This window comes from Tamandua tetradactyla, chromosome 5 (assembly GCF_023851605.1).
Source record: "Tamandua tetradactyla isolate mTamTet1 chromosome 5, mTamTet1.pri, whole genome shotgun sequence".
In the NCBI taxonomy this organism is placed as follows: Eukaryota; Metazoa; Chordata; class Mammalia; order Pilosa; family Myrmecophagidae; genus Tamandua; species Tamandua tetradactyla.
In genome coordinates, this window is record NC_135331.1 from 85,893,625 (window position 1) to 85,906,994 (window position 13,370).

The 13,370-nt window shown below is 38.0% G+C and overlaps 1 protein-coding gene across 1 annotated transcript in view; it reads left to right on the top strand.

Moving 5' to 3' along the window:
- MUC21 (mucin 21, cell surface associated) overlaps positions 1 to 13,370 on the top strand; it is a 36,594-nt gene that overhangs the window by 1,113 nt on the left and 22,111 nt on the right. The gene's annotated exons all lie outside the window — the stretch shown is intronic.

The window sequence follows — 13,370 nt, forward strand, 5'->3', positions numbered from 1 at the left end:
CTAGCAACAAGCCAAGTGGTGTCATTGTGACAGAAATTGTATGATCTGAAAGACCTAAAATATTTACTATCTGACACAAGGTTTGCCAAGTCTTGTGTTGGTCCAAGACCAAAAATAATTTTTTTTTTCAGACTCTGGCACATCTGAATAAAACCACTTATGTACTTCCTATCACTACTCGTGTCAGTTCTGAGTCTACCCACTTTGTTCTGTGTGTGTGTTATCAGAGTGTGGGCATGTATGTGTGGTTGTGTGTGTGTATAAAGGTGTATGCACATGGTTGTATGTGTGTGTGTTTTCTCCACCTGGATTCAGACACCCACCTGAAATGCTGCAGAAACCCAGGGAAGGTTCTTTCCAGAAGGTGAGAATGGCCAAATCTTGCAGGGAAATGGTTAGAAATGTTTTTTTCCTAAAGAAAATTGGATACTACCTAACTGTAATACAATAATGTTATAACACTGAATGAAGCTGAATGTGAGAATGATAGAAGGAGGAGGGCTGGGGGCACAAATGAAATCAGAAGAAAAGATAGATGATAAAGACTGAGATGGTATAATCTAGGAATGCCTAGAGTGTATAATGATAGTGACTAAATGTACAAATTTAAAAACGTTTTGCATGAAGAACAAAGGAATGTCAATAATGCAAGGTATTAAAAATAGATGGTAATTAATATTTTAAAACTTTAACTTATGTGTGAGACTAAAGCAAAAAATGTTCATTTGGTACAAAATTTATATTTCAACTAGTGCATTTCTTAATATAACTTATGTGGACAGCTTTTGAGTAGGGCATGAAATTTTGTAGGTTTGTCTAGAGTGATGCCTCTATAAATCCCAGAAGGATTTGAACAGGGAATAAAAAAATATTTGCAAAATCCCCTTGGGGGAATGGTGAGAAAGGGGTAAAATTCAACTTCCCCAAGTAGAGAATTCTTGATATTCTCACAAGCAGTGGGGACAACCAAAGCAATAGGCTGAGCTCCCAATCTTTGGGTTTGTTCGTATGAAACTTAACCCCACAAAGGATAGACTAAGCCTACATAAATTAGGCCTCAGAGTTACCCCCAAGAGAACCTCTTTTGTTGCTCAGATGTGGCCTCTCTCTCTCAGCCAACATGACAAGCAAACTCACTGCCCTCCCCCTCTCTACGTGAGACATGACTCCCAGGGATGTGGACCTTCCTGGGAGGTGTGGGACAGAAATCCTAGAATGAGCTGGGACTCAGCACCAAGAGATTGAGAAAACCTTCTCAACCGAAAGGGGGAAGAGAGAAATGAGACAAAATAAAGTGTCAGTGACTGAGAGATTCCAAACAGAGTCAAGAGGTTATCCTGGAGGTTACTCTTACGCATTAAATAGATACCACATTTTTAGTTAAGATGTAACAGAGAGGCTGGAGGGAAGTGCCTGAAAATATAGAGCTATGTTCTAGTAGCCATGTTTCTTGAATATGATTGTATAATGATATAGCTTTCGAAAGTGTGACTGTGTAATTGTGAAAACCTTGTGTCTGATGCTTCTGTTATCTACCTTATGGACAGATGAGTAAAACATATGGATTAAAAATAAATAATAGGGGGAACAAATGTTAAAATAAATTTAGTAGATTGAAATGCTAGTGATCAAAGAAAGGGAGGGGTAAGGATTATGGTATGTATGAATTTTTTTCTGTTTTCTTTTTATTTCTTTTTCTGAATTGATGCAAATGTTCTAAGAAATGATCATGATGATGAATATACAACTATGTGATGGAAAAAAAGGAATGTTCGTATTGTATGTCGATTGGTTTTATTAATTAAAATTTTTAAAAAGATGAAAAGAATACTCTCAAAAAAAAAGAATGTATGTGCTTGTATGCTGTATAAATAAAAATTTTAAAAAATGTAAAAAAAAAAGAAAATTGGGTCACTGGTAAATGAATCTCTGGACAGGGTGATTTACTCCTTCCTCATATCAGATTTTCAGGAGCATTGGGACTGAAGGCTCCGCGACCACTGTCACTGAGGCACTACATCTATCATCTTGATTCCGAGCACACCCGCTGTTATCCCTGCGACCAGGCCCTTCCATTTGATTCAGGTTCTTCCAAGCACACTCATTCCTCCTTGGTTGACCACCACAGTTGTGTTAGATTATATCACCTCTGCTCCCAGTCAGTATTATGACCACATCCACAATTAAATCCAAATCTGTCAGCAGCCCAGCTCCCCTTCTTACACCCCAGTGACTGCAGTCATAAGAGAATCAGGTCCTACCTTTTTTTTTTTTTTTTTTTTTTTTTGGCATGGGCAAGCTCTGGGAATTGAACCCAGATCTCTGGCACAGCAGGGAGAATTCTACCACTAAGCCACCAGTGCAATGCCCTCCTACTGCTTTTTACCCCAACCCACTCACTTCTTTCTAGGTGACCACTGGTAAAATGGAATCGATCTTCTGATTCTGCATCCATCATAGTCACATATTCTCAATCTCCTGCCTCTGCCATCATGAGCACCACCAGTGGACATATTCTACATTCTCTTCTTTAAGAGACACACCTCTTTCCTGGGACCATGGCCATAGGTGAAGCACCTGTACCTTCTCTCCTCCCTGCAACACCTTCTCTCAAACCACCATCACCTAAGGTATATTAAATCCAGCCACCTCTGCTCTGAGTTCACACACTCCCTTTGTTTATCTTCACTACAAAGCCGTCATATTCTATGACCTGTTTCTTAGGCACCAGGACCCTGGGACCCCACCAACCACACCTGTTTCTGGAATGGACTCCCTGCCTCCCGCCACCGGCAACACCACCACTGCAATAGTCCTGGGTCCCTCTGGCCTGGGCATGCCCACTGTTGGAGCGTCAGTCCCAGGTATCGTAACCACTGGAGCAGGATCTAGCCATGAGCCAAGCATCACTTCTGCAACCAGCCCCACCGCCCATGAAATGAGCACAGCATGCTGGGTGTGAGCCACACCTCCACCAACACCATTAGACCAGGGAGACATTTACAGCCCTGGGGTATCATCCTCATTTCTCTTGCTGCAACTGCCATCAGTGTTGGCCTATTAATGGGGCTTAGTTTCTGCCTGGTGAGTATCTAAGAGAAGTTAATGGATGAACCTACTGTGGAGATAGATTGTGAGTGGGAACGGAATTGGTGGGACTAGGGCTTTTAGAATGCAGAAGGGGAGAAAGAGGGGGAGAGACAGACAGACACATAAGTGTGTGGAATGGCAGGGAAGAGCAGAGTTACGTGTATCCGAGCCTAATCAAGCTAAGAGCAGCAGGGACAAGCCTGTAGTCTCACAATTTCATGTTTATCTGCTTGTTGGACAGAGGAGATTGCACACCAGAGGAGCCAAGGAGCATCTCAGCAAACAAAAGAAATGATGGAGTTATTACGGTATTTGGGGAAATGTGGATTTGGGGTGAAATTTAACCAAAGCAGAATTTCTATAGGCTCAAAGCAAAGCAAGGCAGTGTGTAAAGGGGTCAGCCGCAGCTCTAGACTGTGAAAGGGACCCGTGGTCCAGTTTCCTTGGAAACTGCAGTGATACAATAGTGGGATTTTGTATTCAAGAGCTCTTGGCAGCTGGGTTGGAAATAGAGCCTACTTCTCTGTGTCAAGAATACAATATTTCCTTCTTAGTGATAGAATCTCAAACAACAAAGTTTCTGATAGTCTATGATTTTAGAGAACCAAATATTTTGGTGACTGAGTCACTGAAAGTGAGTAAGGGGAGCTGTTTCAAGGCTTTACAGCTGCTGGATATCCTTTGGGAAAACTATTCTTTTATGTAAACTGTGCCTTTGGCTCTGTGTTCTATGCCAGCCTTGGAATGACAGGCCAGACTCTTATTTTCTCAATCAGATTTGATTTTTACTTTCTCACATAGCATAATATAAAAGTCATAATATAAGTGATAAAAGTCGATTGTGATGTTCCTGGTGCCTGCCCATGCAAAAAAAAAAAAAGTCTATTGTGATGATAAATGCACAGCTATATGATGATACTGTGAACCATTGATTGTACACTTTGGATGATTTCATGGTATGTGAATATATACTATATATCAATAAAAAATACACAGTTTTTAAAATAAGTGATAGATGTAGTAAGAGGTAGAAGAAAAGAGAATAGGAAAGATGAAGTGGCTCGAATGAGGGGGAAGTGGGTCTACGCTGTGAATGGAAGAGAAGGGAGATCCCAAGGTAAAGCATGTGTTTATAAAATAGCTGGAAACCATAGTACTAGAGAAAGAACATCTAGAAAGTAATGTCTTCCCCCCCCCCGACTGTTTTTACACTTCCATTACAGAGGTGACCACAGGCTGGCTCTAGGGGTGGGAGTGATGGAATGCACCCTGTCCCACCTTTACGATTTTACCCCAGAGAGAAGAAATTCACTTTTCTAGATTTCTCTCAGCACAGCTCAAAAAGGTTTCAAAACACTTTGCACTAAATATGAAGGGACGATAACAAAAAATCACCCTTAGAAAGAACAGAAGTCATAAAGCAATGTGCTGTTGTGGAAGACAAGCGGATGCTTTCCTGAAGCCCCAAGCATTCTGCAGTTCTCTCTGCTGGATGTGACTGCTACCTGCATTCCATTTTCCATCCTGGCTTTGACTTTCTATTCTAATATGCTTTTCTTGTTCTTCTTCTTCTTTTTTTTTAAGCCATTTTGCCTGGATGTATTCCTATAAGTGATTTTCAAATTTTGAATAAATGAGAAATTCACCAACCAGCCAAAAACTGTGGGCATTAATTTATGATCAATATACTTTGGTTTCTAATTTCAAATTCTCTCATCTCTCTGCACACAGAGAATAAAATGCAACTCGCCAGCCAGGAGCAAGCCTCTTAATATTTAAGATGGAGATATAATAATAATGATATTATTATTAATAGTAGTAATAATATTATTAATCATAAGAAGAAGAAGAACTAGTGTTTTGTTGACTGTTTACTAGGTACAATGCCCAGAGCTGAGAGTACTTAGAGTACATCATCTCTCCTTCAATCTGCTTATCTACCCTTGGAATGTGTACTCTTCTTATTCCATTTTACAGATAAGGAAATGAATCAGGGACTTAAATAACTTGTTGAAGATCACACCTTGCAGAGCTGAGGCTCTAATCCATGTCTGCTTGATGGGAGAGCCTGTGCTCTCAGGCACAGGGTTTTACCCAGGTAGCTCTCTAATGTTTAACTCTTTGTAGACTCTCACCTTTTTTAAAGAATCAAAGCACCACTTACAAGAAGGGCCCAAGTCTTAAGTGTACAGCTTGATTAATTTTAGGATATGTACATACACGTGTTATGACCACCTGGTTCATAATAAGGAACTTTTTTCATCACCCTGGGGGTTTCCTTTGGGTCTCCTCCAAGTCAATACCCACCTACCAAAGGTAACTACTACTCTGACTTCCATTTTAAGGGCTTTCATTTATTTTTAGTTGTTCTCAATGATATGAAACTTTCTTTGCTGATTAACAAATGAATCCCTCTTTCTTGGGAGATGCTACTCCTTACTACAGGCTGTAGACTTGTTTTGAAAGTCTAACAAGTTATAAACTTATGAAGGTTCAGAACAATGAAAATATGTTCGTACAGAGAACATGCACGTACAATTATAGGGAAGGTTGTTTTCCCAGAGAAATAAATAAATGAGAGGAAGAAGAGAAAGTAAGTGAGTAATATCACCCACGAAAAAAATGGATGCTAAGAGAGGAAACAAACACTATTGAAAAGTGGAAATTTCTGATTTTTGATAATCCAAGAAGATTTAATGATACGGAAGAAAATATTTAATTCTAATAAACTTTATTTTTCTCCTGTAGAGGGACTTTTCCTTCTCCCTGAGAAATAGTGGTACTTTTTACCCCCATAACCATAGCCTTGACTTCGGTCTGGACCTGAATGCAGGATTGGGCTCTGGAATGTTCCACAGCCTGAAAAGCGAACTGGTCCATGGAGAGAGACTTGGGATTGGACCTAGAGGAGCACAGGACTTTGGACATGGTGTGGGCCATGAATTGAGCCACAGGCATGGAGATGATTGAGGAACAAATCATGGTGAGGTCATCACTTTGAAGGAGGCCAGAAAAATAGGCCTCAAATGGATCACTGCTGAGGAAGCCATGGAGGAAAAGTGGACTACAGCCGTAGAGCAGGTAAGGAAGGAATTTGTGGAAAAGAAAATCCTGGGGAAAAAGGGATCATGGAGAAGAAGGCAGTGACTATAAAATAGGTCATCATGGGGGTTCCAAAAGGTCCCCATCTTGTGGAGATGTTTCTGATCTAAGTAAGTCAAGGCAAGAACTAGAGAAAGTTTGGCCACCAGGGCAGGAAGACAGAGTGTTTCTGGAGGAGACCTACAGCCTCATCAGGTTAAGATATGATCTGAAAAATATACCCTATAGTTCAGACCCTTTTAGAGGGGTCACGTTGACCAACCTCAGAACAGCTTCTCTTTCATCTCCCGATATGCAAGTCATGACCTGTGCATTTCAGGCTTTGGATTTCTACTTTTTTGTTTCTTCAGGATGCAATGTGACCAGAAATAAGAAAAATTATATTACAGCTCTTAAAAATCTCATAATATATGTGGTAGCAAGATTTCATGCTGTTTAGGTATGCTTTTTCTCTCCTCTCCCCTTTGTTCTTGAATGCTTACTATGTGCCATCCATAGTACTAGGTGACTTAAATGCACTATCATTTAATGATCAAAACAGTCCTTTGAGAACTACTTGTGGCACATAGTGGACAAGATACATTAACCCTTTCGTTGAATGAAAGTAATAAAAATCGGTGGATAAAACATTGAAAAATATCTTTGCAGCAGTATCAATTAGCTGGAAATGTAGTAAGTAATATTTAGGTCAATATCTGAGAGAAGGCAGAAACTCAGAGAGGTTTATGGAGAGCTCTGAACTAGGCTTTGCATTGAAGGCATTGCCAAACCTGATAAATTTGAGCTCATCTTCTCAAAGCTTAGGACAAAGGAGGCAAAGTCCAGGGGCTGCCTAAGGGGTGAGATCTAATAGGAGATCCTAAATAAAGCTGAGACCTAAAAGGGTTACACCTTTAGTGTATGGTTAAACTACAATAAAATACATTGCCCAGTATGCACACTGGGGACTATGAGGAAAACATCTGTCTCTAAACTTGACACTGAGTGGAGGAGGTGAAAAATCTCCCCTGAGAATTTGTAATTACACAGCATTGTTCTTTTGGGTTTGTGTCTTCAAATCATACAAACTGGGTGGATCAGAAAACTATCTTAAACCTACTTAGTGCCCTCCAGGTCTCCTTTATCTTTAGGAAGACTCTTCATCCCTACATTTTGGCTTCTTCAGATGCCATGTGTCAAGCAAAGAGAAAGCCACTGTGACAGTGCTACAAATTAAAATTTCAAAATACATTTTGTGTCTGTGCATTTATGTTTGTCTCTTTTTCTTTCCTTTGCCTTTATGACTGCATGCTTATTATGTTCTAAACACTGTGTTAGTGCCTTTAAGTACCCAACCATTTATTCTCAAACCAGTACAATGAGAACTTAAATTTATGATCATTTGATGGCCTAGGTGCCTTGACTGAAAATATCCTGAAAAACTAAAAATGCTGAATTAAAAACTCTTCCTAAGGGGATACACGTGTAGTTCAGTGGTAGAATGCTCGCCTGCCCTACAGGAGACCAGGTTCAATTCCTGGCCCATGCACTTTCCCCCACAAAAAACAAAATTCAACAAATGGCACTACAATCACAGGATTATACAAAGGATAGGTCAAGCCTGCTTAAAATTAGTCCTATGAGTTACCCCCAAGAGAACTTCTTTTGTTGCTCAGATGTGGCCTCTCTCTCCAGCCAACACAACAAGCAAACTCACGACCCTCCCCCTATCTACATGAGATATAACTCCCAGGGGTGTGGACCTTCTTGGCAATCTGAGACAGAAATCCTAGAATGAGCTGAGACTCAGCATCAAGGGATTGAGAAAACCTTCTCGACCAGAAGGAAAGAGTGAAATGAGACAAAATAAAGAGTCAATGGCTGAGCGATTCCAAACAAAGTCGAGAGATTATCCTGGAGGTTATTCTTACACATTAAATAGCTCTCACCTTGTTAGCTAAGATGTAATGGAGAGGCTGGAGGGAACTGCCTGAATATGTAGAGCTGTGTTCCAGTAGCCATGTTTCTTGAAGATGATTGTATAATGATATAGCTTTCACAATGTGACTGTGTGATTGTGAAAACCTTGTGTCTGATGCTCCTTTTATCTACCATGTCAACAGATGAGTAGAACATATGGAATAAAAATAAATAATAGAGGGAACAAATGTTAAAATAAATTTAGATTGAAATGCTAGTGATCAATGAAAGGGAGGGGTAAGAGGTATAGTATGTATGATTTTTTTTCTGTTTTCTTTCTATTCCTTTTTCTGAATAGATGCAAATGTTCCAAGAAATGATCATGATGATGAATATGCAACTATGTGATGATATTGTGAATTACTGATTATGTATGTAGAATGGAACGATCAAAAGTTAAGAATGTTTGTGTTTGTTCGGTATTTAATAAAAAATAAAAATTTTTTAAAAAAATAATGGGATTAGTCACATGGAAAAGAATGAATTATGACCCCCATTATACAGCAAAAAGAAAAGAAAAAAATCCTTTTCCTAAATAAATCAGTGAATTGGTAGGAAATAAGGAATGTTAATTTAAAACTAACTTACGGTAAGAACCCAAGCAGATAAGGGGAGTTCTGAAGCCAACTTTTGCCAAACCTAGCAAATTTAAGCTTCAGGTATCATAGCTTCACTGGGACCAGCCCAAGGTGGGGAAAGCAGTAACAGGCCTTCACTTAAATCCAGACACTTCATTGAGAGGGTAAACTAAAAATAAACCCACCCCTTTAGGAAGGAAACACAAGCAAAATCTCTTGCTTTGAAACTTGGTGCAGGGTGGGGGAAGGGGAAATTATCCCTTGAGAAATAAATTGTAATCACAACAATACATGCATTTGCAGCCCTAAACCTTGCAATCTGGGTAATTCAAGAGACCTCAATCTTAGAATTTAATTTAAAGTCATCCTTAAATGGTAATGCCTCCATATCCTTGGCAAAAACAGATGCACATTCTCTGGGGAGGAGCATCTCTTTTTCATCTCAGGTTTCAGAGAACTTCTACAGATAATATCTGTGGTGATTCGAAACTGTTTGTACCCCAGAAAATCATATTCTGAAAGCTAGTCCATTCCTGTGGGCGTATATATATTGTAAGTAGGAACTTTTCATGAATTAAGACATGGATCTTATCTTCTTACTGGAGTCCTTTATAGACCCAGATGAATACAGAGAGAAGGTCATGAAAGCAAGAAGCTGAAAGCAATAAAACTGGAAGAGACAGCACCATTTGCCTTGCTTTGTGACAGAGAAGTCCAGGATCACCAGCAACCAGTCTTCAAAAAGAAAGCATCTCCTGATAATACCTTGATTTGGACGTTTTTCTTAGCCTCAAAACTGTAAGCGTGACAGCTAATGAATTGCAATTGTTTAAGCCAATGTGTTTCATGGTATCTGCTTTGAGCATCATAGCACAGTAAAACAAAATTCCAAGAAAAACAAATTCATTGTCATAAATTCTCAAGTCACAGATGGAAATAGACATCATGAGTGAAAGCCAGTGCGTGGAGGCTGGGGTAGGTTGAACCAGAAAGGAACAGAGTCACCAAGACTTTAGGTGTTGGAATTATTGAATACAGAATATTAAGAGAGTATGTTTAATATGGGTGCCACTCCCTTTATCCAGTGTATGGGTAAATGAGTAATAAAATAAGGACAAAAATTAATAATAATAATGGGGAGGTAAGGAGTATGGGATGCTTTGGGTTTTCTCTCTTTTTTTTTGGAATAATGAAATTGTTATAAAATTGATCATGGGGATGAATGCTCTTCTATATGATAATATTGTGAGCCATTGATTGCATATTTTGGATAGTTTATATGGTGTGTGAATATATCTCAATAAAAATGCATTAAAAAGTGTGTGTCAGAGTTTTATGGTTGGTCACTAATATACATTCTCCCCATCTTTAACAATAGAACTCTTAAGCCTTAGTTGGGCACATGTTCACCCAGTTAAAGACCATATTTTCCAGTCTCTCTTATGGATTAACAACTGTATGACTGCACAGAAGTGTGCCATTTCTGGATCATTCCTTTAAAAATAGATATGTATGTATGTTTCTGCTGCCTTCCATTTCTCACCGGATGGAAAATGGTAGCAAATAGAGTAGCTGACTTGAAACTAGAGATAGAACCACACATCTAGGATAGAGGAGTTGTCCTACCAGCTCTTGATGGCTTATCTATAACTCATTATGTAAAAGAGAGCCTCTATCTTATTTAAGCTACTATGCTTTTGAATTTCTCTCTCTCTCTCTCTCTCTCTCTCTCTCTCTCTCTCTCTCTCTTTCATACTTTAGCTTGACCCCTAAAAGAAGATACTATCAAAATGTCATCAGTGATCAAAAGGGGGGAAAGAAATGTAACAAAATAAGGTATCAGTGGCTGAGAGATTTCAAATAGAGTCAAGAGGATATTCTGGAGGTTACTCATGCAAGATTCAGTTAGATATTGCTAACTGCCATCATATGCCAAGACTCAATCAACAGTATTCCTGTAAATCTTAAAGAATACTCAGTGGTCTATCTGGGACCCTATAAAAGTTTCACTCAGTAAGTTTATTTTTCAGAAACCTATAACCTCCGGATTGTTCCTAGGCCAGATAAGCCAATCTCTTTAAGAGTATCAACAGTAGCAGCCCCCTACCCCATAATGTTGGCACTCCTTTTCAACATGAAAAGTTAGAATGGTCATTACCCAAATATCGCTAATGATTGGGAGAAGGATCAGAGGAGATAGAGTTGTAACGGAGAAGATAGGATTTAACAAATAAGTATGACTACTGAATCATTATACTGATAATTCTTCTTAGTCTCCAGTGTCTTAGAGTAACTAGAAGGAAATACCTGAAGTTGTGGAACTGCAACCCAGACTATATTTTGAAATTTGTTCTATTTGTTAAAATGTACTTTGAAAGTTATCACTTTTTTGTATATATGCTGTATTTCACAATAAAAAATGTTTTTTAAAGGATTCATGCAGATTTTTAAAAGAATGAAATAGAAATTTTAGAAACTAAATAGTACAGTGGTTGAAATTTAAAACTCAATGGACAGATATATCAGCAAATTAGGTACAGCTGAAGAAAGATTTAGTGAATTGGAAAATAGATGTAAAAATTATCTAGAGTACAGCACAAAAAGACAAAGATACAAAAATGGAAAAGAGGCTGAGAGAAATTAAGGATAGAATAAAAATCTGCAACTTACACCTAGTCAGGGTTTTACAAAAAAGATATGACAGGTAATACTACAGAAAAACTACATGAAGAGAGCATAGTTAAAAACTTCCAGAACTGATGAAAGACCCCAATGCACAAATTAAAGAAACCCAGTGAATCCTAAGCAAACACAACAAATAAAATAGAATTTATACATAGGCATATCACGGTGATGCTGCAAGACCCAAGAAAATAGAGTGATCTTTAAAAAATAAAGCAGAGAGGGGGTACAAGGGTAGTTCAATGGTAGAATCCTTGCCTATCATGCAGGAGACCTGGGTTCAATTCCTGGTCCATGTACTTGCCAAAAACAAACAAAAACTCAATAAATCGTGCTGGAATAACTGGTTGGTCACATGAAAAAATAATGAAATGTGAGTTTGCCATGCAGCATACAAAAATAAATAAACAAATAAAGCAGAGAGAAAATATAGGTTATCTTCGAAGTGGTAAGAATTAAAACAGCACCTACTTCTCACGTCCAACAACAGGAGGCAGAAGATAGTAAAAATGATAAGTTCAATACAAAATACTTAAACCTAGAATTATATATTTAGTAAAAATATTTTGCAAGAATGAGAGGAAAGCAGATACTTAAGTAAAACAGAATCTGAGAGTCTTATCCACCAACTGACCCTCACTAAAGCCAATTCCAAAGGATATACTTCAGGAAGAAGGTGAAAAGGCAAACTAACTGTTGCTTCACATATAGGTGTAAGTCATATGTGCCTAAAGTCAAGAAAATATTACCTCAAAGTAACAATATTTAAAACAACAGAAGGAAACATTTTTGGAAGTAGGACACTTTTGCTAAAAATTCAGATTTTTCAAAAGCACAAAAATAAATTGTCAAATATCCCTATTTTCTGAATTTTTAATTTTTTCTTTTTTATGTATAAGAATTTAGTGTTAATTTATTAAAAAAACTTATTAAGGTATAATTTGGTATATACCCAAAAGAACTGAGGGCAGTGACATGAACAGACATTTGTAGGCCAATGTTCACAGTGGCAGTATTCACAATTGCCAAGAGATGGAAACAATCCAAGTGCCCATCAACAGATTTATGGATAAACAAAATTGGTATATACACACGATGGAATATTAGGCAGCAGTAAGATGAAATGATGTCTCAAAACATATGATGACACAGATGAACACTGAGGACATAATTCTGAGTGAAATATGTCAGACACAAAAGGACAAATGCTATATTTCAAGTACATGATATATAACATGTATGCATATAACAAATGCTGTATGATTTTGTTGTTTTGCCTCTGGTAAAGGTGGTTTCAGAGGATATAGTGTAGAATATAGCAGACCTAGAGATACATAGAAGCTAGAGATGGAGGAAAGGCTACCCAAAGAGGTTGAATCTAAATTTAAGGGAAGGTATAGAAGCAATGATAACTATTTAGTGAGTTTATGAGTAACATTGCCATACTGAAGATGAATATGACTGAAAGGAGATGTAAAGTGCCATGTATCCCAGTGATCAAATCTATGATTATATATGAGTTCTCACCTGAACTATTTCAAGGGTTCGATAATGGACAAGGAGTTAACTGCAGAGCTATATAGGGGGAAAAGTAAAACTATGGACTATGGCCAATAGATAACAGGAAGTTAGATAGTGCTGATGGTCATAGTTTGTTAAACCCCAATCAACACCACTCCTATTGTCTCTTTCGTTTTTTTTAAATTAATTTATTTTTTATTTATGATACGTAACCACATACAAACACAAACATTCTTATCATATGATCATTCCGTTCTTGTTATATAATCAATAACTCACAGCATCATCACATAGTTATATATTCCTCATCATGATCAATTCGTAGAACATCTGTATCAATTCAGAAAAAGCAATAAAAAGAAAACAGAAAAAAATTCATACATACCATAAGTCCCACCACTCCCCTTCACTGACCACCAGCATTTCAATCTACTAAAT